The sequence below is a fragment of the Scylla paramamosain genome, chromosome 26 (assembly GCF_035594125.1).
Source record: "Scylla paramamosain isolate STU-SP2022 chromosome 26, ASM3559412v1, whole genome shotgun sequence".
NCBI classification, from domain to species: Eukaryota; Metazoa; Arthropoda; class Malacostraca; order Decapoda; family Portunidae; genus Scylla; species Scylla paramamosain.
Genome location: NC_087176.1, coordinates 14536591 through 14562165, shown reverse-complemented (window position 1 = coordinate 14562165; position 25575 = coordinate 14536591). Strand labels below are relative to the sequence as shown.

The 25575-nt window shown below is 35.9% G+C and overlaps 1 protein-coding gene across 1 annotated transcript in view; it reads left to right on the top strand.

Moving 5' to 3' along the window:
- Positions 1-16939: 16939 nt before the first annotated feature.
- The window catches only part of LOC135113913 (probable glutamate receptor), a 212704-nt gene continuing 204068 nt past the window's right edge, over positions 16940-25575 (top strand). The window contains exon 1 of the mRNA XM_064029532.1: positions 16940-16983. The gene's annotated coding sequence lies outside the window, so the exon portion shown is untranslated. The remainder of the gene's footprint in view (positions 16984-25575) is intronic.

Sequence of the window (25575 nt, the reverse complement as noted above, 5' to 3'; positions counted from 1 at the left end):
TATTTATTGCTTTAATTTCCTGCTAATCTAAAGTTTTTTAATCTACCCTCAACAAGAAGATTCTTAAGCATCTATCACTTCACAACCTTCTATCTGATCGCTAGTATGGGATCCGTTATGGCCGCTCTACTGATGATCTGGCTTTCCTTACTGAGTTTTGATCATCCTCTTTTAGAGATTTTGGTGAAACTTTTGCTGTTGCCTTGGACTAATCAAAAGTTTTTGATAGAGTCTGGCACAAAGCTTTGATTTCCAAACTATCCTCTTACATCTTCTATCCTTCTTTCTGTAAGTTCATCTCAAGTTTCCTTTCTGACTGTTGTGGTAGACGGTCACTGTTCTTCTCCTAAATTTATTAACAGTGGTGCTCCTCAGGGTTCTGTCCTGTCACCCACTCTCTTTTTATGATAACCTTCTAAACCAAACTTCTTGCCATATCCAACCCTACGCTGATAATGCCATCCTGTACTTTTCCATGTCTTTTCATAGACGTCCAACCCTTCAGGAAGTAAATATTTCACTTAGGGAAGACACAGAACGCCTGATTTCTGATCTTTCTCAAATTTCTGATTGGAACAGAGCAAGTATGTAATATTACGACCGAATGCTTAAGACAAATCTATTTTTCATTGGTATACCCAAAACTCCATTTCACAGCCTGAAAAAGATACTGCAAGTCATGTTAAACAGTCATCGCTTTGCCACCGACTTCAAGGATTTCAAGGTGGGGGGATTGTACGATGGCGACCTAAAGTTTTTTTTCTCCTATTTTTCTACATTTTTTTTTTTCCTTTTTTTTTTGTTTATTCAATATTATGATTTTTTTTGTCTGTGTTTTGCAATGAGGCATCCCATCATGAATATCTTCGGTATTGCACGCCGCGATACAGGTATGATAATTTCCCCTCCTTTTTTCCCCCATTTTTTTTTTTTTTGAGCTACCTGGTTTTCTTTAGTCTCCTGTGAAAATCTACGGTTCTCTCTATGTACAGCTAGAGAATGAAAATTTTTTAGCTATAACCAATTTTCCAGAATTCATTTATGATTTTTTTTCCTCGTAAACCCAACAAATAATCAATGTATCTGCATCACGTATCTTTTTTAACTAATATCTTATTTATTTTAAACAGTAAAACATTGGTTCTTACTTAGAAATATGTCGTAATATAGCGAAATATAATAATATTCTTCTCACCCCGCGAAGAAATGACATCATAAATCGCACTAGGCCTATGTACAAAACCAATCAGAGTAACTAAAAGAAACTCTGTCTCCTTTTTCCATATATTCTGGAGTGTATATCCTGTGAATTTCAACTCCCTAGCTCCATTAAGTAAATTACACTAAATGTTTAAACTTTATCGCTCGATATATAAAACGACGGATTTTGCCATATAAAAAATACCTCTCCGCTGCTATTCATGTTACACAAATATGGGCTATTGCAGCTTATGACACCATGACAGAGGAAAAATTCCTACTCCCTGAAATGGTGATTGAAGTTAATTTTGATTTTTTGGCAAATATTAAAAAAAAAACTTTTTTTATTATTTTCATCAAACTTTAAAAATAAATATTTTTACTATCATAAAAAAAAAAGAAAACAGACACTAGGATTTATTTCCCTATCCTTCCTGATTAAAATGTTTTTTTAATTAAAGAAATTGGTCCATAAATAAGGGAGGAGATACAAGTTGAATACAAGCAATTTAACATGGGATTCGCGAGCTTACACTCCCCCCCCAAGTTCCTAAAAGTACATCATATTATATCCCTTTAAACCAACCTCTTTGTATTCTAAGCATTACACACCTATCATACGGAAAATAGCTTTTATTTGTCATCAAATGATCCAAATACCCGTAGATCTTATGACTTGAAGCTTCCCTTTTATAGAAAAACTCATGCACAAAACTGTATAACATATAGAAGAGTCAGGTTGTGGAATCAACTACCAGAAAATATAAAAAGTATTAACTCATTTGGTAATTTTAAGAATAAAATAAAAACAAATGTTCTTTGATTATTACTAAAAGTAGGTACATTTTTTTTTTATTTGTTGCATGTGATTAAGGCATTGGTATTTTTTTATTAGTCTTACGACTCATTGGTATATATAGTCTTTCATATCTTGTAAATGTCTTTATCTTTTTTTTTTCAATGCAATTTTTTTATCCTTATTTTTATTATTTATTGATTTTGTAAACTTCTTTTGTAGATATTTTCCGGGTGTTTTTTTTTTTTTTTTATTTAATGTAACCCTATAACTTAATGGAGTTAATTTCTTATCTCAACGGTATGTTACCTTCGCATATGACTGTAAAAGAGCCTCGGTTTCAACACACCGCGCTTTGACTATATCCGTATTAATGAATACTGACAAATGTATAACAACAGAGGCAATAATTGTATCTGTATCTCTCTCTCTCTCTCTCTCTCTCTCTCTCTCTCTCTCTCTCTCTCTCTCTCTCTCTCTCTCTCTCTCTCTCATGCACATTTTTTCCTCTCCCTCCTTTTTATACATGTCTTTATTTATATAATTTATCAAGATGGCTGTTTGAAAGTATAAGACAGGTTTGTTTGCCTATTCGTGGATTTAATGTAATGAAACAGGCTTTCTACACCATGCAGCGCAACCCTCCTTTCTCTGTGCCTGTAAGAGGCACAGAGAAAGGAGGTTGGGAGTTTCGGACGCCATGGAATCTCAAGCCAGACTCACTGCGGCGCAGTATGATTAAGTTGGGACAACTCAAAATAACCTAGTGTCTCATAATAAAATGCTACACCGCCTGTGTAGGTTCATTCGAGGTCCATTCAGCACTCGGGGTCTACGCATGCCAGACGTACGATTCGATGCCTTATTTGCGCTCTCCCGTCACGGATTGAGCACCTCGTTTCTCTGATGATGAATTCGGTAGATGATACATTCGGCTCATGGTTTCTTAGGATGGTTTGACTACTCAGATACAGTATTTTCGTGTCAATGCTATTATTCTTACTTTTCTTTTTTTTTTGCGATCTTCGTTGCCTAAATAAAGTCTTCTTTTGTGTTTCAATGGACCACACTCGATAAGGGACAAATTCGCTTTTAAAAATAAAACTATACGACTGAGTGACAAATTAGATAGGAGAGTGTCGTGTAAATTAAGGAAAAACATTGACTCTGGTGAGAAACTTGTTAGGATGTGACAATTTTTTTTTTCTCTAGATATTAAGAAGTCGTATGAATAAGTGATAAGGTGGATATTGTACTTCTACTTCAAAAAATAAGTCTATCAAACACCTTCTTCTTCTTTCTTATTCTAAAGGCTGCGATCCTACCATACTCGCACTTAATGCATCAACCACTCAAATGGACATGTTTATAAGCGAATTCGTCCCTTATCGAGTGTGGCCCATTGGAAATTAAAAGTCTTATTGAGGCAACAGAGATCACACAAAAAAAGAAAAAAATGTACAAGTAATAATATTAGACTCGAAAGTAATGTATCTGAATAGTCAAACTGTCCCACAAACCATGTGCCGAATATATCATCTACGGAATTCACCATCATAGCAACGCAGAAATATTCACTCCGTGACGGCAGAGCGCAAATGAGGCACCGTATCGTACGTCTGGCACGCTGCTCACGCATACACGGACCCCAAGTGTTAGGTGGACCTCGAATGAACCTACACCAGCTAACATACATCGGACGTAGACATAACATCTGTGTTTGTATCAGCACCATGTGATCAGGATGGTCCCTGCTGTTGTGCAAGTTAACGAAATTTCATGAGACGATTAAAAGGACAACTTCCATGATGTTTAACAGAGTCTACTCCTACCTATCCCTACCTACCACAGGGATAGGTACTCTACTCTGAATACGCTAGGTAGCGATAGGTTTTTCTCCTAAGTATATTAACAGTTGTGTTCCTCAGGGTTCTATCCTGTCACCAACTCTTCCTATTATTCATCAATGATCTTCTGAACCAAACTTCTTGGCCTTTCCACTACTACGTTGATGATACCACCCTGCACTTTTCCATGTCTTTTCGTAGACGTCCAGCCACTCAGGAAGTAAAACGTTAATGCAGGGAAGCCACAGAACGTCTGACTTTTGATCTCTCAAATTTCTGATTGGGGGAGTGCAATCTTAGTATTATTCATTGCCTTAAAAACACAACTATTCAGATAAATATCCCCTCTTCTTCACTGTCACTCAACTATCCTCCTCTTCTACTCTGAATACGCTTGGTTTGTCTTTTATTTATAATCTAAACTACAAACATCACATCTCATCTCTAGGTAAAACAGCTTCTATGAAGTTAGGTGTTCTGAGTCGTCCCCATCTTTTTTTTTTTTTCCTCACCCCTTCTCCACCTCCCAACTGCTAATTCTGTATAGAGGCCTTACCCATCCATGTATGGAGCGTCTATATGTTTCACATGTATGGGGAATCCCAGTCATACACCTCTTTAAGACATACATCACTCATACACTCATACACCTCTCTAGCTGACTGTCTTCAGCCTCTTCCATCGCTGTAATGTTGCATCACTATTTTCATGTTAACCGCTCTTCTGATCTCGTTAATCGCATGCCTCTACTCACTCCTGCGACCACGCTGCTCAAGACTTTATTTCTCTCACCCCTGTTCTGACCACCTCTCTACTGCAAGAGTTAACCAGTATTCTCAGTTATCCATCCCTTTCTCTGAGAAACTTTTGAACTCCTTGCCTGCTTTTGTGATTCCTCCTTCCTATGACTTGAACTCTTTAAAGAGGCAGGTTTCAAGACACTTAGCCTTTAATTTTCTGATGATCACAATTGACTCTCGTTTGGGACTGGCACCTGATTTTTTATTTATTATTTATTTTTGTTTTCCTCATAAATTGTGTTGCCCTTGGCCGATGACCCTCCTCCACACACACACACACACACACACACACACACACACACACACACACACACACACACACACACACAGACACACACACACACACAGACACACACACACACACATACACACACACAAATATATATATATATATATATATATATATATATATATATATATATATATATATATATATATATATATATATATATATATATATATAAGGTGTATATCAGATAAAGGTGACTGGAAAGAAAATAAAATCTGGGATAGCACAATATTTCAAATATTTCTATGGATATGAATCTAATAATGATTGATTTATTGGTAAAAAAAATAAAAGAGGAAGGCACCATAACATCTCAGTCATATGGGGCAGCATATGAGCCTAAGAATAAGATTGTTGAAATATTATGCCTGGTAAATTCTTATCTATGATTGCAAAGAGTAGATACAAAATAAAACTGAAAAAAAAAGGTAGGAGGCCTTGGAAATGTGGTTCTTCCGAAGGATGATGAAAATACCCTGGGTACCACGAGAATGAAATGAGTCGGTCCTGAGAATTAGGAATGCAAAGAAACACAATTCAACATATTGTAGAAGGAAACAACTTAAATTTCTTGGTCACATCTCATGATCAGATGAGCTTGAGAAAATATGTTTGTTGATAAGAGTTGAGGGCAAAAGAGCGGGAGGAAGACAAACTCGAATTCATGGACTTGATATTGTAGGTGCTATGGAAAAAATGAACGATATACTTGATAAGACTGGCTGATGATAGATATCGATGGCCTTCCATAGCCGCCGATAATACTTGACTGGAACTTTGGTTAAAGGTAAAGGTTTTTCGATCTGCCCTCTGCAAGAAAGACAACTCCCTTCCTTCACACAAAACTACAAACACCTACTTACACACACAAAATTTTCATGGCAACTCGTACACCAGCCTAGGAGTCTGAAGAGGGATTCACAAATGTCCCCAGATCGGACTGCTTTTCTGGTATCAACCCTCTTGACACCCTCCTTAACTTTTTTTTCATTACCTTCTGCAACATTCGCTGTCTTAGATCCAAATTCCAATCTGTAGAACACCACCTCTCCTCTACTAAAACTCATCTTCTTTTCCTCACTAAAACACAGGTGTCTGAGGCAACTGACAGTAGTCCCTTTTTCTGTTCCCTCCTGCTTTCTCTATCCTCATTTTCATTCCAAAGCTGGATGTTGCGTCTATGTGCGCAACGACTTAACTTGCTCTCTTGCTGACGCCCTTGAATCCACTGAGTTTTCTACCATTTGGCTACGAGTACAGTCACTCACGAACTAAATTTATCTGTGCTGTATACCTCTAACCTAATTCCTCTGACTATAAGAAATTATATGACTACTTAACTTCCAAAGTAGACCACATTCTGACTCTCTTCCCTTTTGCGGAGATCTCCATTCTTGGAGATTAGTGTTCATTATCAGCTTTTGCTTTCGTCTTGGTGAACTGGCTTTCAACTTTGCTATCCGTCACGACCTATAGCAATTGGCGCAACACTCTACTTGTATTTCTGACTATCTTGGAGATACACTCAACATTGTTGACCTTTTCCTAACATTTAATCTTTCTGTTTATGCTGTTACCCTTTCTTTTCCGTTGGGCTCCCCCTATCACAATCTCATATTTGTATGGCGTCTTATTGCTCCAATCCCTTCTCAAGATCCCCTAAGCGGAGGTGGCTCTGGCATTTTGCCTCTGCTAGTTGGGGGGACCTGAGGAGATAGTTTGCTGATTTTCCTTGGAATGACTACTGCTTCCGTGTCAGAGACCCGTCTCTGTGTGCCGAGCCCATAACAAAAGTGATAGTATCTGGCATGGAGGCGTACATTCCTCACGCTTTTTCTCGATTTAAACCTTCCAAACCTTGGTTTAACACAGCCTGTTCTCGTGCTGTACATAATAGAGAGGTGGCTCACAAAAGGTACTTGAGTCTTCCATCACCAGAATCTCATGCACTTTATATTTTTTTCACGGAACCATGCCAAGTCTGTTCTCCAACTAGCAAAAAACTCCTTCATTATTAAAGAGTGTCAAAATCTTTGAAGATCTAAGATCTGAAGATCTCCCTCCTGACTTCTGGCACCTAGCCAAAAACATCACAAATAATTTTGCTTCTTCTTCTTCTTTCCTTCCTTTATTTCATCCAGATGGCACCACTGCTATCACATCTATCTGTAAAGCTAAACTCTTTGCTCAGCCCTTTGCTAAAAACTATACCTTGGATGATTCAGGGCTTGTTCCTCTCCTCTACCCTCTTATTACTTCATGCTACCTATTAAAATTATTCTCAATGATGTTTTCCATGCTCTCGCTGGCCTAAACCCTCGGAAGGCTTATAGATCTGATGGGGTCCCTCCTATTGTTTTCCAGAACTGCGCCTGTGTGCTTGCGCCTTCCCCATTGAAACTTTCAGATCTGTCTGTCAACATCTTATATATTACCTTTCCTTCTTGCTGGAAGTTTGCCTACATTCAGCCTGTTTCTAAAAAGATTGACCGTTCTAATCCCTCAAACCGTTTTATTGCTTTAATATTCTGCATTTCAATTTCCTGCATATCTAAAGTTTTTTAATCTATCCTCAACAGGAAGATTCTTAAAAATCTATCACATCACAACTTTCTATCTAATCGCCAGTATGGGTTCCATCAAGGCCCCTCTACTTTCCTTACTGAGTCTTGGTCATGCTCTTTTAGAGATTTGGGTGAAATTTTTGCCGTTGTCTTGGATATATCAAAAGCTTTTGATGGAGTCTGTCACAAAGCTTTTATTTCCAAACTATCCTCCTACGGCTTCTATCTTTCTCTCTGTAACTTCATGACAAGTTTCCTTTCTGACCGTTCTTTTGCTACTGTGGCAGACTGTCACTGTTCTTCTCCTAAATCTATTAACAGTGGGCTTCCTCAGGTTCTCTCCTGTCACCCACTCTCTTTTTATTATTCATCAATGACCTTCTAAACCAAACCTCTTGTCCTATCCACTCCTACGCTGATGATACCACCTTGCACTTTTCCACGTCTTTTCACAGACGTCCAACCCTTAAGGAAGTAAACAGTTCACACAGGGAAGTCACAGAACGCCTGACTTTTGATCTTTCTAAAATTTCTTATTGGGGCAGAACAAACGTGTTATTGTTCAATGCCTCAAAAACTCAATTCCTTCATCTATCAACTCGACACAACAATTATCCCAATTATCCCTCAGTGAAACTCAACTGACCCCCTCTTCATCACTGAACATCCTTGGTCTGTCCTTTTCTTATAATCTAAACTGGAAACTTCACATCTCATCTCCAGCTAAAACACCTTCTATGAAGTTAGGTGTTTTGAGACGTCTTCGCCCATTTTTCTTACCCTCCGAACAGCTAACTCTATACAAAAGCCTTATCTGTTGATAAACGGCTCTTTTAGACAGGGTGGAATCAAAAGCTCTTCGTATCATCAACTCCTCTCCTCTAACTGACTGTCTTCAGCCTCTTTCTCATCGCCGTAATATTGAATCTCTTGCTATCTTCTACCGCTATTTGCATGCTAACTGCTCTTCTGATCTTGCTAACTGCATGCCTCCCATCCTACCGCGACCTCGCTGCACAAGACATTCTTCTTTCTCTCAACCCTATACTGTCCAGCTCTCTAATGCAAGAGTTAACTAGTAACCTCAGTCATTCATCCCTTTCTCTGGTTAACTCTGGAACTCCCTGCCTGCTTCTGTATTTCCACCTTCCTATGACTTGAACTCCTTCAAGAGGGAGGTTTCAAGACACTTATCCTTTAATTTTTGATTAATATATAATAATATATTATTTAATTTTTGATTTAATATATAATAATATATTATTTTTTTTAATATATATATATATATATATATATATATATATATATATATATATATATATATATATATATATATATATATATATATATATATATATATATATATATATATATAAAGAAAGATTCTTAATTATTTATCGCTTCACAACCTTGTATCTGATCGCCAGTATGGATTCCGTCAAGGCCCTCTACTAGTGATCTTTTTGCTTTCCTTGTTGAGTCTTGGTCATCCTCTTTTAGAGATTTTGGTTAAACTTTTGCTGCTTTTGATACAGTCTGGCACAAAGCTTTCGTTCCCAAACTACCCTCTTACAGCTTCTATCCTTCTCTCTGTAACTTCATCTCAAGTTTCCTTTATGACCGTTCTATTGCTGTTGTGGTAGACAGTAACTGTTCTTCTAAACCTATTTACCGTGGTGTTCCTCAGATATGTGTTCTTCCTTTTACACTATGTAACACGATGTTTGGCTTTTTTTGTTATTTTCCAAATCTTTTCATTGCAAAACAAAAATGTCCTTTATTCCTGTCAATCTTTGTTTCTGTGGCTTTTAGAATGATTTTTTGACCCAAAATAGCTAAATTTCACCATTTTCACTATTTTTGGACAGAAAAAATTTAAATTCAAATGACACAAAAATTCTTCTGAAACTAATTTTTAGGATTAATAACATTTTTTTTCTTTTTTTTTTTTTCTTGATTTGCGTGAATACAACAAATCACTTTCACGTATGAGCCCCCAAATGTAGTCTCCCATCATGTTTTCATTGTAGGATCCCTGATATCGCCGTTCAGTGTTCATTATATCTTGGTGGAAGCGCTCCCCTTGTTTCTCTGAATATGCTCCAATATTCTCCTTGAAGGTGACGAGGTGAGCATATAGGATATGTACCTTCAAGGACGTTCTCCAGCTCAACTCACCATAGCTTTTCACTAAAGCTTCAACCAGTTCCATATAGTTATCAGCCTTGATGTTGCTAAGAAAACCTTGTACTACAGCAATGAAACACTCCCAATCCTTTTTCTCCTTTTCTGTGAGCTTCTGTAGAAATTCTGGGCACTCGATATTTTTTTTTTACTTGTGGTCCATTGAAGATACCAGCTCTCAGCTTTGCCTCTGAAGGCTTAGGAAAGAAGTCTTGAAGATGTCTGAAGTCAGCAGACTCCTTGTCAAGAGCTGTAACAAACTGATTCATGAGACCCAGTTTGATGTGTAGTGGAGGAGGCAAAACCTTTTGAGGATTCACCAATGGCTCATGTTTGATAATGTGTGCTCCCACTGTAGTCCTTGGAGGCCAGTGCTTTCTCTGGTAACTTGTTGCTCTGTCTCTACTGTCCCAAAGGCAAAGAAAACAGGGATTCTTTGTAAAACCCCCTTGCAGTCCCATCAAGAAAGCCGTCATCTTGACGTCTCCAGTAACTTCCAAGCCATACTTGTAGTTCAAAGTTTCCAGTAGAAGCTTTACACTACTGTAGTCCTCCTTAAGATGCACAGAATGAGCAAGAGGCAGAGATGGATACTTGTTTCCATTGTGCAGAAGCATAGCTTTCAGGCTTTTGGAGGAGTTTTCAATGAAGAGTCTCTGCATTGCAAGCAATTCCAATAGCATCAAACAAGCCTGAATCATCATTGCAGTAGCATAGCTTGTACGGTAAAGCCCAGGGAAAGAAGATGTAGCCGCAAACAGGAGAATATTACGAAATCCTCTGGTTCCAAAGCTCCCAGCAGTGAGCTTTGAACACCAGTCGCATTTAACGGCGCGAAACACTAATGAGACAAGAACACAACAACCTACAGGCCTTGAGATGATCAGAGGACCGCTCTCTAGACAGCCAACAAGACCGGAAACAATCAAGAAGCTTTAATGGAGGTGGTAAGACCACATGATCCACCACAATTCATCTGACACAGCACCCAGTCAAACTCTTGATAGGTGCTTATCTTACTTAATATGGCAGGGCCGTACTGCCGTGAAAACTCCGAATATAACTAATAATAATAGCCCTATAATATATCCCTCGATCATCCATGTCACCTCTCTGTCACTCCCTCTCCCCGTGTACGTTCTTCCTCAACGATACTCGTGACCCAACTGGCTCGTGGCAACAGGTTTCCCGGTAGCCTCCCAGTCCTGGATGCTGGGCAGCTACTCATGAGGTGTGGGGGGAAAGGGACAGGGAGAAGGGAGGCCAGCCCAAGCGTCCCGCTCACTGTCAACTCTAAATAGAACATTACCTTACGAAAATTATTGCAGGCGAATTAAAGAGGCTAAGTTAAATTTAACAATTTTATGGAGAGGGGCAAATCTATTACTAAACTATGTATTAATTTCAACGCTGGAGAGCAAAAGGAAAAAAAGTAAAATTTTAAAGGGGAAGGAGTGGTCCATGCATAGTTTTATATAAAACCCGAAGACCGGACCATGGTCATCACACATCAGTCTCTCTCTCTCTCTCTCTCTCTCTCTCTCTCTCTCTCTCTCTCTCTCTCTCTCTCTCTCTCTCTCTCTCTCTCTCTCTTCATCTTTATCTCATCTCGCTACTTTTAGTTTCTCTTCAAAATACGCCCCTCGTAACTATATATATATATATATATATATATATATATATATATATATATATATATATATATATATATATATATATATATATATATATATATATATATATATATATATATATATATATATATATATATATACAACTTATTAGATAGTATGAAAATACAATTAAAATGGAAAATAATTAGATTTGATAATGTAAGGAGACATCTAAGTAAAATAGCGAATTTTTTGTAATAATATGAGAAAAGTAAAGATGTGTCCTGGTAGAAATGAGATATATGTTGAGAGCTATTCGTACAGTTTTTAGATGTTAATTTCAAATAAGGTGGTAGGGAGAAATTATGGTCATTTATGGCAAATGGAAAGAAAAAAAAATAGTAATAGTAACGGCCTATCCACATATGGAAACATTATTTGGAAACAATATTTCTGGCGGAATTGAGAGTAGATGGAACAGGCTTCACCAATTTTCTTCGGATGTCCACGAATGACTAAAAATACTTTTACAGATAATGGCTCTCACAGGTTCAATTTTCAGATATTACAATAGCTAATATCTTAAATTCTGACAAAGAATAACATTTTCAGATCTCCAGGAATTACTGACAATATGGCAATACTGATTAATTGTCACCTCCGCCGCACACACACACACACACACACACACATACACACACTCTGATTCTCATTCTGGATGGGAAACAGATACAAGTGAAAAAATTGCTTCCAAACATTTTGAAAACAGTTTGCAAGCTGTTTGCAAATGGGCAAACTGTTTGCAGACTGTTTGCAAACTGTTCCCACACAGTTTGGAAACTGTTTGCAAAAATTGTTTCCAAACAGTGTTTCCTGGTGTGGACGAGCCTTAATAAGGAGTTTGACTATTTTATGGCATTAAGTATTTACCTATTTATTTATTTTTATTTATTTATTTATTTTTTTTTTTTTACCTAAGAGGACCACTGGCCAAAGACAACAAAAAAATTGCCAGTTCCCATAGAAATCTCAGATAGATTGATAAAAAAAAGAAGAGCATAAGTGTCTTGAAACCTCCCTCTTGTAAGAGTTCGTCACAGGAAGGAGGAAATATAAAAGCAGGCACGGGATTCCAGAGTTTACCAGAGAAAGGGATGAATGTTTAAGAATACTGGTTAACTTCTGCATAACTCTTACATTAGTGAGATGGACAATGGGTGTGAAAGACAGTAGATAATCTTGTGCAGCGAGGCCTCTGGAGAAGGCGAGGTATGCAGTTAGCAAAATCCAAAGAGCAGTAAGCATAAAAACAGCAATAGAAGATAACAAAAGATGTAACATAACGGCGAGGAAAGAGAGGCTGAAGGCAGTCATTTAGAGGAGCGAAATTAATATAACGATTTTTTTTCCACCCTGTCTAGATGTGAGTGGAACACCCATATATCAGGAGTGTACTCTATACTGTTATAAAAGTGAAGAAAATAATAACTACACATGCATATTTTTTTTTTATTTAAACATGTGCTGTAAGATAAAGAAAAAAAAATGACGCCTTATTTGCTTTATATAAATGGAGATGGATCGAGAATAACAATAAAACATATGAAGAATAAGCCTATTAACATCAAAAGAAAATCGAGAATCCAAAAACTCCAGTTTCTAAAAAAAGAAAAAAAAAAGTAAGGCAGATGGAAAATGTATTTTAATATCAAGAAATGCAAAATACTTATTGTAGGTAGAAGAAACTCACACAGTAGATACGCAATGGTGAACGAAGCTCTGGTTAAGTTCAGAGAATGAAAAAAATTATGAATTATGCTATGATTTGATCTCCGTTTAAGAAACCAATGCATAGAGGCTAGAAATAATGTAAATCAGGTATTAGAATTCCTTTTTAGGAACAGAAATAATGTTAAAATTATATTTGACCCTAATCAGATATAATCTAAACTATGTTGTGCAGTTCTGGTATCCATATTACATGAAGGATACAGGTCTATTAGAATCAGTACTAAAGAGGATAATTAAAAGGATACAGGGGATGTGGGATATTCTTAACGAAACAAGACTGAAGTTGTTAAATTTATATTCCTTAGAGAAACGTAGATTAAGACGGGATCTGATATGTCTTTAAATGGTATAGGGTTGACGTAAGCAAAATTCTCAAGGTCAGTTAGCAGGACAGAATAAGAAATTAAATTAATTATAAAATTAGATTCTGGAAAGAGATAGAAAGGAATTGGTTCTCAAAGAGAGCGGTAAATGAATGAAACAAATTCAGTAATTAGGTTGTTAGTGATGAATCATTAGAGAGCTTTAAAAGAAGATGAGATAAATTAATGAATGAGGATGATCGGTGGAAATAGGTAGATAGGTTTCATACAGGGACACCCACATTTAGGCATGGTGGCTTCTTGAATTTTCCCTTATTTTTTTGTATTCTTATGATTCTATAGCTTGCCATGGAAGAGAAGAAAAAAATAAGTTATTAGTTGATAGTAGTGATAGAGGTTTAGTTTTATCTGCAGTGAAACCTGGGGCAGGAATTCACACATTACATACGTTACATATGTAGTTTGATCAGACAACGGACATGTCCTACAGCGTAGTCTTTCTCTCTCTCTCTCTCTCTCTCTCTCTCTCTCTCTCTCTCTCTCTCTCTCTCTCTCTCTCTCTCTCTCTCTCTCTCTCTCTCTCTCTCTCTCTCTCTCTCTCTCTCTCTCTCAACAACAACACAAGTTTCATCAAAATCTCTAAAAGAGGATGACCAAGACTCAGTAAGGAAAGCCAGAAGATCACCAGTAAAGCGGCCTTGACGGAATCCATACTGGCGATCAGATAGAAGGTTGTGAAGTGATAGATGATTAAGAATGTTGCCGTTGAGGATAGATTCAAAAACCTTAGATATGCAGGAAATTAAAACAATAGGACGATAGTTTGAGAGATTAGAACGGTCACCCTTTTTTAGAAAGAGGCCGAATGTAGGCAAATTTCCAGCAAGAAGGAACGGTAGATGTTGTTAGACAGAGTTGAAAGAGTCTGATTAGGCAAGGTGCAAGCACGGATACACAGTTTCGGAGAAGAGTAGAAGGGACCCCATCAGGTCCATAAGCCTTCCGAGGGTTTAGGCCGGCGCGGACATGGAAAACATCATTGCGAAGAATTTTTATAGGTAGCATGAAGTAGTCAGAGGGTGGAGGAGAGGGAGGAACAAACCCTGAATCGTCCAAGGTAGGGGTTTTAGCAAAGGTTTGATCAAAGAGTTCAGCTTTAGATAGAGATAGCAGTGGTGCCATCTGGTTGCAATAAAGGAGGGAAAGAAGAAGCAAAGTTATTGGAGATATTTTTTGGCTAGATGCCAGAAGTCACGAGGGGTATTAGATCTTGAAAGATTTTGATGAAGGAGTTTTTGGCTAGTTGGAGAACAGACTTGGCATGGTTCCGGGCATAAATATAAAGTGCATGAGATTCCGGTGATGGAAGGCTTCAGTACCTTTTGTGGGCCATCTCTCTATCATGTATAGCATGAGAACAAACTGTGTTAAACCAAGGTTTGGAAGGTTTAGGTCGAGAAAAAGAGTGAGGAATGTATGCCCTCATGCTAGATACTATCACCTTTGTTTTGCGCTCAGCACACAAAGAGGGGTCTCTGACACAGAAGCAGTAGTCATTCCAAAGAAAATCAGATAAATACCTCCTTAGGTCTCCCCAACTAGCAGAGGCAAAACGCTAGAGGCACCTTCGCTTAAGGGGATCCTGAGGAGGGATTGAAGCGATAGGATAATATACAGATATGAGATTGTGATCAGAGGACCCCTACGGAGAAGAGAGGGGGACAGCATAAGCAGGATTAGGTCAGGAAAGAGTCAAGAATGTTGAGCGTATCTCCAAGACGGTCAGGAATACGAGTAGGGAGTTGCACCAATTGCTCTAAGTCGTGGAGGATAACAAAGTTGAAGGTTAGTTCACGAGGATGGTCAGTAAAGGGAGAGGAAAGCCAAAGCTGATGGTGAACATTGAAGTCTCCAAGAATGGAGATCTCTGCAAAATGGAAGAGAGTCAGAATGTGTTCCACTTTGGAAGTTAAGTAGTCAAATAATTTCTTATAATTAGTGGAGTTAGGTGAGAGGTATAGATCACAGATAAATTTAGTTTGAGAGTGACTCTGTAGTCGTAGCCAGATGATGGAAAAGTTGGAAGATTCAAGAGCGCGGACACGAGAGCAGGACAAGTCGTTGCACACATAAACGCAACATCCAGCTTTGGATTGAAAATGAGGATAGAGAAAATAGGAGGGAACAGAAAAAGGGCTACTGTCAGTTGCCTCAGACACTTGTGTTTCAGTGAGGAAAAGAAGATGAGGTTTAAAAGAGGAGAGGTGATGTTCTACAAATTGAAATTTAGATCTTAGACCACGAATGTTGCAGAAGTTAATGAAGAAAAAGTTGTGTGGGGTGTCAAGACACTTAGGGTCGTTATTAGAAGAGCTGTCCGACCTGGGGACATTTGTGGTCCCCTGCCCAGATGGGGACTCCTAGGCTAGTGTAGGAGTTGCCATGTAAATTTTTTATTCTTGGGTGAAGGGCGTGTGTGTTATTAGGTGCTTGTAGTTGTGTGTAAAGGAAGATAGTTGTCTTTAGAGGGCAGGCTGTGACTGCCCCCTTGTGTTGTGAGACAGAAAGGGAAACGTTCAGTGAGGTCAGAGCTGGTTTTAATAAGTTCACAGCACCCCCTGATCCAGTGCTTTAGACCTCACTGGGAGTAATTATCGTCTCGGTAGCTGCCTATGTCTCCTCCTCCAACTACTAGTACTACTATTACTACTATTACTGCCACTACTACTACTAGTTATATATATATATATATATATATATATATATATATATATATATATATATATATATATATATATATATATATATATATATATATATATATATATATATATATATATATATATATATATATATATATATATATATATATATATATATATATATATATATATATATATATATATATATATATATATATATATATATATATATATATATATATATATATATATATATATATATATATATATATATATATATATATATATATATATATATATATATATATATATATATATATATATATATATATATATATATATATATATATATATATATATATATATATATATATATATATATATATATATATATATATATATATATATATATATATATATATATATATATATATATATATATATATATATATATATATATATATATATATATATATATATATATATATATATATATATATATATATATATATATATATATATATATATATATATATATATATATATATATATATATATATATATATATATATATATATATATATATATATATATATATATATATATATATATATATATATATATATAGAGAGAGAGAGAGAGAGAGAGAGAGAGAGAGAGAGAGATATATATATATATATATATATGAAAGAGAGAGAGAGAGAGAGAGAGAGAGAGAGAGAGTGTGTGTGTGTAGTTGAGTACACTGTTGTAATTATGCACGACATTTTACAGCTTCCTCTGTATACATATAAGGTGACTCCATGTGAGGCCAGACACTTACAGGCTAACCTTCATACAGTCAAAGTTAGCGTCTCTACGTACATACCTTTAGGTAAGCATAAGAAAACAAAGTTTTAAGTTATAGCGATTACTTAAACATTGTGCAGAATTTGTACCTCTGAAATAATAAAGCAGGTTTTTTTTTTCTAATATTATGGCCTTCTGAGAGAGAGAGAGAGAGAGAGAGAGAGAGAGAGAGAGAGAGAGAGAGAGAGAGAGAGAGAGAGAGAGAGAGAGAGAGAGAGAGAGAGAGAGAGAGAGAGAGAGAGACAAGTACGGGAAATAAGTTTTGAAAATCTATATGCACTATAGCTCAAACTGAAATTAGTTCGTTTTTGACAATAAGATGTAATTCTAGGTTACAGTTTTGTGGGATTCAACCTTACAGAAAACTATCCTCTCTTATTCAACGACACTCAACTACCCCTCTCTTTCTACACTGAACATCCTGTCTGTCCTTTACTAATAATTTCAACTATAAACTTCACATACGAGTATCATCTTCAGCTAAAACAGCTCCTAATTTTATGGAGTACGCTTCTCATATATGGGGGAAAGGAGGGTTCCATTCATGCTACTCTACTAAACAGTGTGGAATCAAAATAATTTAATCTTATCAACCCCTCTCTTATAACTGACTGTGTTCAGCCTCTCTCATCGTCAAACAAAATTTCATCCTTTTCAGTAGTAAATTATGGAACTCACTGCCTGTTTCTGTTTCCCCTTTCCCATGAGTTGAATTATTTCTCTAGTTTTGGATAATCGTGTTAGCTTTTATTGTTTGGGGACTGAAACATCATTGGGTCCTTCTAATTTGTATTTTGTATGGAAGAGGTGGATTGCTTTAAGCATTTGGGATCAACAGTTGCAGTAGACAGAAGAGTTGAGGCAGAGGTAAAGTGCTGGGTAAAGGATGCACGAAATATACTTGGTGACTGAACAAAACAAAACAAAACAAAACAAAACAAAATAAAATAAATAAATAAATAAATAAACAAAATAAATAAATAAATAGAATAAAAGATAATAAAAAAAAATATATAGAACACAAGATATGAGTTTAAATATTGTTACATAATGAAATAGTGGTGGCCACTGTGCTGTGTGGTGCTGAAACCTGGAACATGGGAAATTATGTGTCTGAGGAGTATATGTGAAGTAACGTGGAGAGACAGAATAAGAAACAAGGAGGTAAGAAGAAGAGCTTGCGTTTTAAGAGAGTTAAGTGGACAGACATATCAGAGTGCGCTATGTAATGCGGTTTGGACATGTAAAGAGAGTGGAGGACAGCAAATTAGCAAATACAATAATGCGGTTGGATGTGCAAGGTTTAAGTTTAAGAGAAAGGCCACACCTGTAGTAGATGAACTGTATGAAGATAGCACTGAATGAGAGGAATGATTGCAGCATGCAAACACGATTGTACATGACAGAGATGAATGGTGAACGACAATGGTGTGTGCATAAAATATTTATTATGTGTGGTAGTAGTGTAAGGTGACTTGTGTTTAATGATCTTTGAGAGATAGTAGCAGAATGAGGACAGTCTTTAATATTTGGGTGGTTTGAAAAGCTGACACCACATCTGTGTAGCTTCATGTGAGGGTTATTCCTGTAAGAAAAGAAAAAAAAAGTAACTTCTAGCCTCGCTGTTGTTTTGTTTGCACTCTCCTCATTCGCCTGCCTGCATATCAGAGTCAAGTTTCTCTTTATACGACTAGTAAAAAAAAATGTGAGTGTGTGTGTGTGTGTGTGTGTGTCATTCATTCATTCATTCATTTACGGTTGTCTGGTGGTCACCTAGCCAGGCGTTACCCTAACGAAAGAGCTCATAATGACCGATCTTTGGGTTAGACTGAGGCCACTCACACGCCACTCACCAGGACAGTGAGGCCACAGCCTTTCGGGTTACATCCCTTACCTACTTGCTGTTAGGTGAACAAAGGCTACAGATTAGCTAGCCCATATGCCTCGCTGCGCCTGAGACTCGAGCCCGGGGCTTCCCGGTTGTGAGCCGAGCGTGTTGACACTACACTATACGGTGTGTGTGTGTGTGTGTGTGTGCGTAGTTGATTTCAGTGGCACTTCATTACCCAGTTGTACACGTTATTTAGTAGCATTTTATTTACTTATTTATTTATTTATTTTTTATTTATTTTTGCCACGATTTTACATAATTTCAATAGCACTTAAACATTTATGCTAAATTAACTATCTTGCAGCTTTACCTATTCCAGTAACATTTTGTTAGTAGTATTCATATCTAATTGTCAATGATTTCAATTACATGCCAGATAGTGAACACATTTCAGAGCAGAAGAGCACGAGAGGACAATAGAAATTTCCATAACTAAGGAAATGGTGGAACAGGAGAGAGATAGAATTAAAAAGTTTGTCATATTATGGAATACTAAAAAAATGTAAAGAAGTTAACGGTGAACAGCTATATTCAGGAGAGGTACCGGTAAAAAGGAGGCAAGGATATGCAGTGCCAATCTTTAAGAAAGGAGATAAACTGTTAACGTCGAATTTTAGACCAATCAGCTTAACTTGAATTGCTGGTAAAAAAAAAAAAGTTACTAATTGCAAGGAACATTAGACAAACATAGTTTGATAAATCAGACACAGTATAGCTTGATTTTTTTTTTTTTTACACCTTATACTTGGAATTAGTAAGGTTTCGTCAAGCTACCCCATCAAAGGCTCTTGAGAGAAAGGTTAAAACGCTTGAGATAGATGGGAAGGTGTTATACTGGATAAGGTCAGGGTTGTGTGATAGTCGATAGAGAGTAATAATTAAGCCCAAGTGGTGCCAAATAAATAGTGGGTGACACAGGGAAGTGTTCTAAAACCATATATATATATATATATATATATATATATATATATATATATATATATATATATATATATATATATATATATATATATATATATATATATATATATATATATATATATATATATATATATATATATATATATATATATATATATATATATATATATATATATTTTTTTTTTTTTTTTTTTTTAATCAATCAGACACAGTATGGCTTCACGAAGAGGAACTCAAAACTTGAATTTTTTATTTTTATTTTTATTTTATTTTTATTTTTATTAATTATTATTATTATTATTATTATTATTATTATTATTATTATTATTATTATTATTATTATTATTTTATTTTTATTTTTTTTTGCACACTATACTTGGAATTTAGTAAGGTTTTCGTCAAGCTACCCCATCAAAAGGCTCTTGAATGAAAGGTTAAAACGCTTGAGATAGATGGATAAGGTCATGGTTGTGTGACAGGCAATAGTGAGTTATAATTAAATCCGAGTGGTGCCAAATAAGTAGTGGGATGACACAGGGAACATCTTGAAAGCCATATATGTATATATATGTATATATATATATATATATATATATATATATATATATATATATATATATATATATATATATATATATATATATATATATATATATATGATCAACCTTCTCATGTACGAGTATCTCATCCACTCTAGCCTTTTCTTTTTTCAATCTCACACACACACACTAGCCTTCAACTTTGCTATCCTCCACTACCTAGAGCAATTGGTGCAACACCCTACTCGTATTCCTGACCGTCTTGGAGATACGTCCAACATTCTTGACCTTTTCCTGACCTCTAATACTTCTGCTTATGTTGTCACCTCTTCTCCGTTGGACTCCTCCAATCACAATCTTATATTTGTATCTTGTCCTATAGCTCCTATTCCTCCTCAGGATCCCCCTAAGCGAAGGTGCCTCTGGCGTTTTGCCTCTGCTAGTTGGGGGACCTGAGGAGGTATTTTGCTGATTTTCCTTGGAATGACTACTGCTTCCGTGTCAGAGACTCATCTTTGTGTGCTGAGTGGATTACTGAGGTGATAGTATCTGGCATGGAGGCGTACATTCCTCACTCTTTTCCTCGACATAAACCTTCCAACCTTGGTTGTTCTCGTGCTATACATAAAAGAGAGGTGGCCCACAAAAGGTACTTAAGCCTTCCATCACCAGAATCTTATGCACTTTATATTTCTGCCCGGAACCATGCCAAGTCTGTTCTCCAACTAGCCAAAAACTCCTTTATATTAACAGAGTCAAAATCTTTCAAGTTCTAACTCCCCTCGTGTCTTCTGGCATCTAGCCAAAAAAATCTCTAATAACTCTGTTTCTTCTTTCTCTCCTTTATTTCAACCAGATGGCACCACTGCTACCACATCTATTTCTAAAGCAGAACTCTCCGCTTAAACCTTTGCTAAAAACTCTACCTTGGAGGATTCTCCTCCACCCTCTGACTACTTCATGACACCTATTAAAATTCTTCGCAATGATGTTTTCCATTCCCTCGCGCTGGCCTAAACCCTCGTAAGGCTTATGGACCTGATGGGGTCCCTCCTATTGTTCTCCGAAACTATGCCTCCATGCTTGCACCTCCCCTAGTCAAACTCTTTCTGCTCTGTCTGTCAACATCTACCTTTCATTCTTGCTGGAAGTTTGCCTACATTCAGGCTGTTCCTAAAAAGGGTGACCGTTCTATTCACTCAAACTACCGTCCTATTGGTTTACTTTCCTGCCTATCTATTTTTTTTTTTTTAATCTATCCCAACAGGAAGATTCTTAAACACCTATCACTTAACAACCTTCTATCTGATCGCCAGTATGGGTTCCGTCAAGGCTGCTCTACTGGTGATCTTCTGGCTTTCCTTATTGAGTTGGTCATCCTCTTTTACAGATTTTGGTGAAACTTTTGCTGTTGTCTTGCATATATCAAAAGCTTTTCATAGAGTCTGGCACAAAGCTTTGATTTCCAAACTACCCTCCTATGGTTTCTATCCTTCTCTCTGTAACTTCATCTCAAATTTCTTTTTTGATCGCTCTATTGCACCTGTGGTAGACGGTCACTGTTCTTCTCCTAAATCTATTAACAGTGGTGTTCCTCAGGGTTTTGTCCTGTCACCCACTCTCGTCTTATTATTCATCAATGACCTTCTAAGACAGACTTCTTGGCCTATCCACTCCTACGCTGATGATACCACCCTGCACTTTTCCACGTCTTTTCATACACGTCAAACCCTTCAAAAAGTAAACATTTCACGGAGAGAAGCTACAGAACGCCTGACTTCTGATCTTTCTAATATCTCTGATTGGGGCAGAGTAAACTTGGTATTGTTCAATGCCTCAAAAACTCAATTCCTCCATCTATAATCTCGACACAGCCTTCCAGACAACTATCCCTCTTCTTCAATGACACTCAACTGTCCCCCTCTTCTACACTGAATATCCTCGGTCTGTCATTTACTTATAATCTAAACTGGAAACTTCACATCTTATCTCTAGCTAAAACATCTTCTTCTAGGTGTTCTGAGACGTCTCCGCCAGTTTTTCTCACCCCCCCCCCCCAGCTGCTAACTCTGCTTATCCGTCCATGTATGGAATATGCTTCACATGTCAGCGGGGGTTTCACTCATACTGCTCTTCTAGACAGGGTAGAATCAAAAGCTTTTCGTCTCATCAACTCCTCTCCTCTAACTGGCTGTCTTCAGCCTCTCTCTCATTGCCACAATGTTGCATCTCTAGCTGTCTTCTACCGCTATTTTCATGCTAACTGCTCTTTTGATATTGCTAACTACATGCCTCCCCTTTCTTCTTTCTCTCACCCCTATTCTGTCCACCTTTCTAATGCAAGAGTTGACCATTATTCTCAATCATTCATCCCTTTCTCTGGTAAACTCTGGATTCCCCTGCCTGCTTCTGTATTTCCACCCTCCTATAAGTTGAATTCCTTCAAGAGGAAGGTTTCAACACACTTATCATTCAATTTTTGACTACCGCTTTGGATTCCTTTCTTTTCTTTTCTTTTCTTTTGGACTTTTCTGGGACTGGCACTCAGTGGGCTTTTATTTTTTTTTTATTGAATTTTTTTTTTGCCCTTGGCCAGTGTTCTCCTACATAAAACACACACACACACACACACACACACACACACACACACACACACACACACACACACACACACACACACACACACACACACACACACACACACACACACACACACACACACACACACATACACACACACACACACACACACACACACACACACACACACACACACACACACACACACACACACACACAAGATTTCCTGGAAAAAAATATATATATTCTCAGAAATGAAGTCATTCTAAGTCGGAAATATCCTATGGTCAAATTTTCTAAAAATACGGTGTTTCTGACCACAAAATGACTTTATTTTTTTTTTTCCAAATATGAGAATATGTGACTTTTTTTTATCGGGATACCCTCTGTGTGTGTGTGTGTGTGTGTGTGTGTGTGTGTGTGTGTGTGTGTATAGTAGTCATATATATATATATATATATATATATATATATATATATATATATATATATATATATATATATATATATATATATATATATATATATATATATATATATATATATATATATATATATATATATATATATATATATATATATATATATATATATATATATATATATATATATGACTTTTTTTTTTTAGACAATGAAAAAAATCTCACTGAAACGAACGTGTATGGATGAAAGGCTAAGGTTCCTTTTATTACGGAAACACGGTCTGTCTTTAAGATCCATAGCAAGATGGGAAGGGAGGAGCCCTACCACTGTTCGAAGGTGGGTAAAAAGACTGGGAAGCGAAGGAATTCTTTCAAGACAGAGAAATTCAGCGGCTTTACCATTCAACTGCTTCGATTCAGATTTTGATATTTTCTTGTATGGTTCACCTGATTTCATAATGCATACATTTTTCTTTAAAATCTTGAACATGTGGTTAGACATTTTAGAAACAGAAGGAATGCTAATGAAGTGGTACCAGTACTGTATTAAATAAATACTATATGTTTTATGAAGTCATGCAAATATATATATATATATATATATATATATATATATATATATATATATATATATATATATATATATATATATATATATATATATATATATAAACACCCACACACACACACACACACACACATACACACACACACACACAGACACACGCACAGAGGCGGCCACCGTATTCCATGTGCCGAGGCATGGGATTAATTGATAAAGAAAAAAAAAAAAATAAATAAAAGAGGAAGCGCTTGGTCCACGAAGCCAACAAGGAAAGTGGCACCGCCGACCTCACTTCAAATCCTTCCACTGCGATAACGTGACTCTCCACTACGTGGCGGAGCTGACGCCCAGGTAGGGCGGCGCCAATGTACATAAATGTCGGGACACGCGCGTCGGGAGGAAGAATGTGGAAGGGGCGGGAGGTATAGCTGTGACGTATCATGGGTTGCCGATGACAGAAAATGGTTGAGGTTATGTTTGAACAGAAACTACAGTATTATTATTTTTTTTTTTTTTTCAAGTTTATTTAGTTCTTACATTATATATTTTTGTTACCACCCTAAGAGTAATGTTATAGGATGATTTTATTTTTGTGAAGTATTTGTAAAAGGTTAATTTTTATGGCAATCAAGAATCGATCGTTTTCTAAACGATTGGTAAAATGAAAAACTAGTTTAACTAAAGATAGACTAATGGTTTCCTTGCTACTACTAATGGATTCCTTGCTACTACTTCCTTTTACATGGGAGCATAGATCCGTGTCCCCGCCCCCTCCCCCACTCTGTCACAATGGGCTTAAGCACCCGATGTCTACAATATCTGACATCGCTCATGATTACAACACGTAATATTATCTGATGCGACAGGCTGTGTTTAGTGACATCACTTCCATCGTAAATCTGTGATTTTGCATATATATATATATATATATATATATATATATATATATATATATATATATATATATATATATATATATATATATATATATATATATATATATATATATATATATATATATATATATATATATATATATATATATATATATATATATATATATATATATATATATATATATATATATATATATATATATATATATATATATATATATATATAACAAGAACAAAAATAACAATAACAATATAATAATAATAATAATAATAATAATAATAATAATAATAATAATAATAATAATAATAATAATAATAATAATAATAATAAAAAAGCAACAACACTAACAATAACAACAACAACAACAACAACAACAACAACAACAACAACAACAACAACAACAACAACAACAGCTACAAAAAAGAAATAATAATAATAAAAATAATAATAATAATAATAATAATAATAATAATAATAATAATAATAATAATAATAATAATAATAATAATAATAATAACAATAATAATGATAATATTACTATTACTACTACTACTACTACTACTACTACTACTACTACTACTACTACTACTACTACTACTAATAATAATAATAATAATAATAATAATAATAATAATCACTAGAATAAAAGACATCTAGTATTCCTTACACAGAGTAAGTATCTAGCACAAAACTAAATTCCAATGCATGAATATTTATTTCAACCAGTTCCTAACTTTTCCTTAAAGGAGGAAATAATAATAATGATAATAATAATAATAATAATAATAATAATAATAATAATA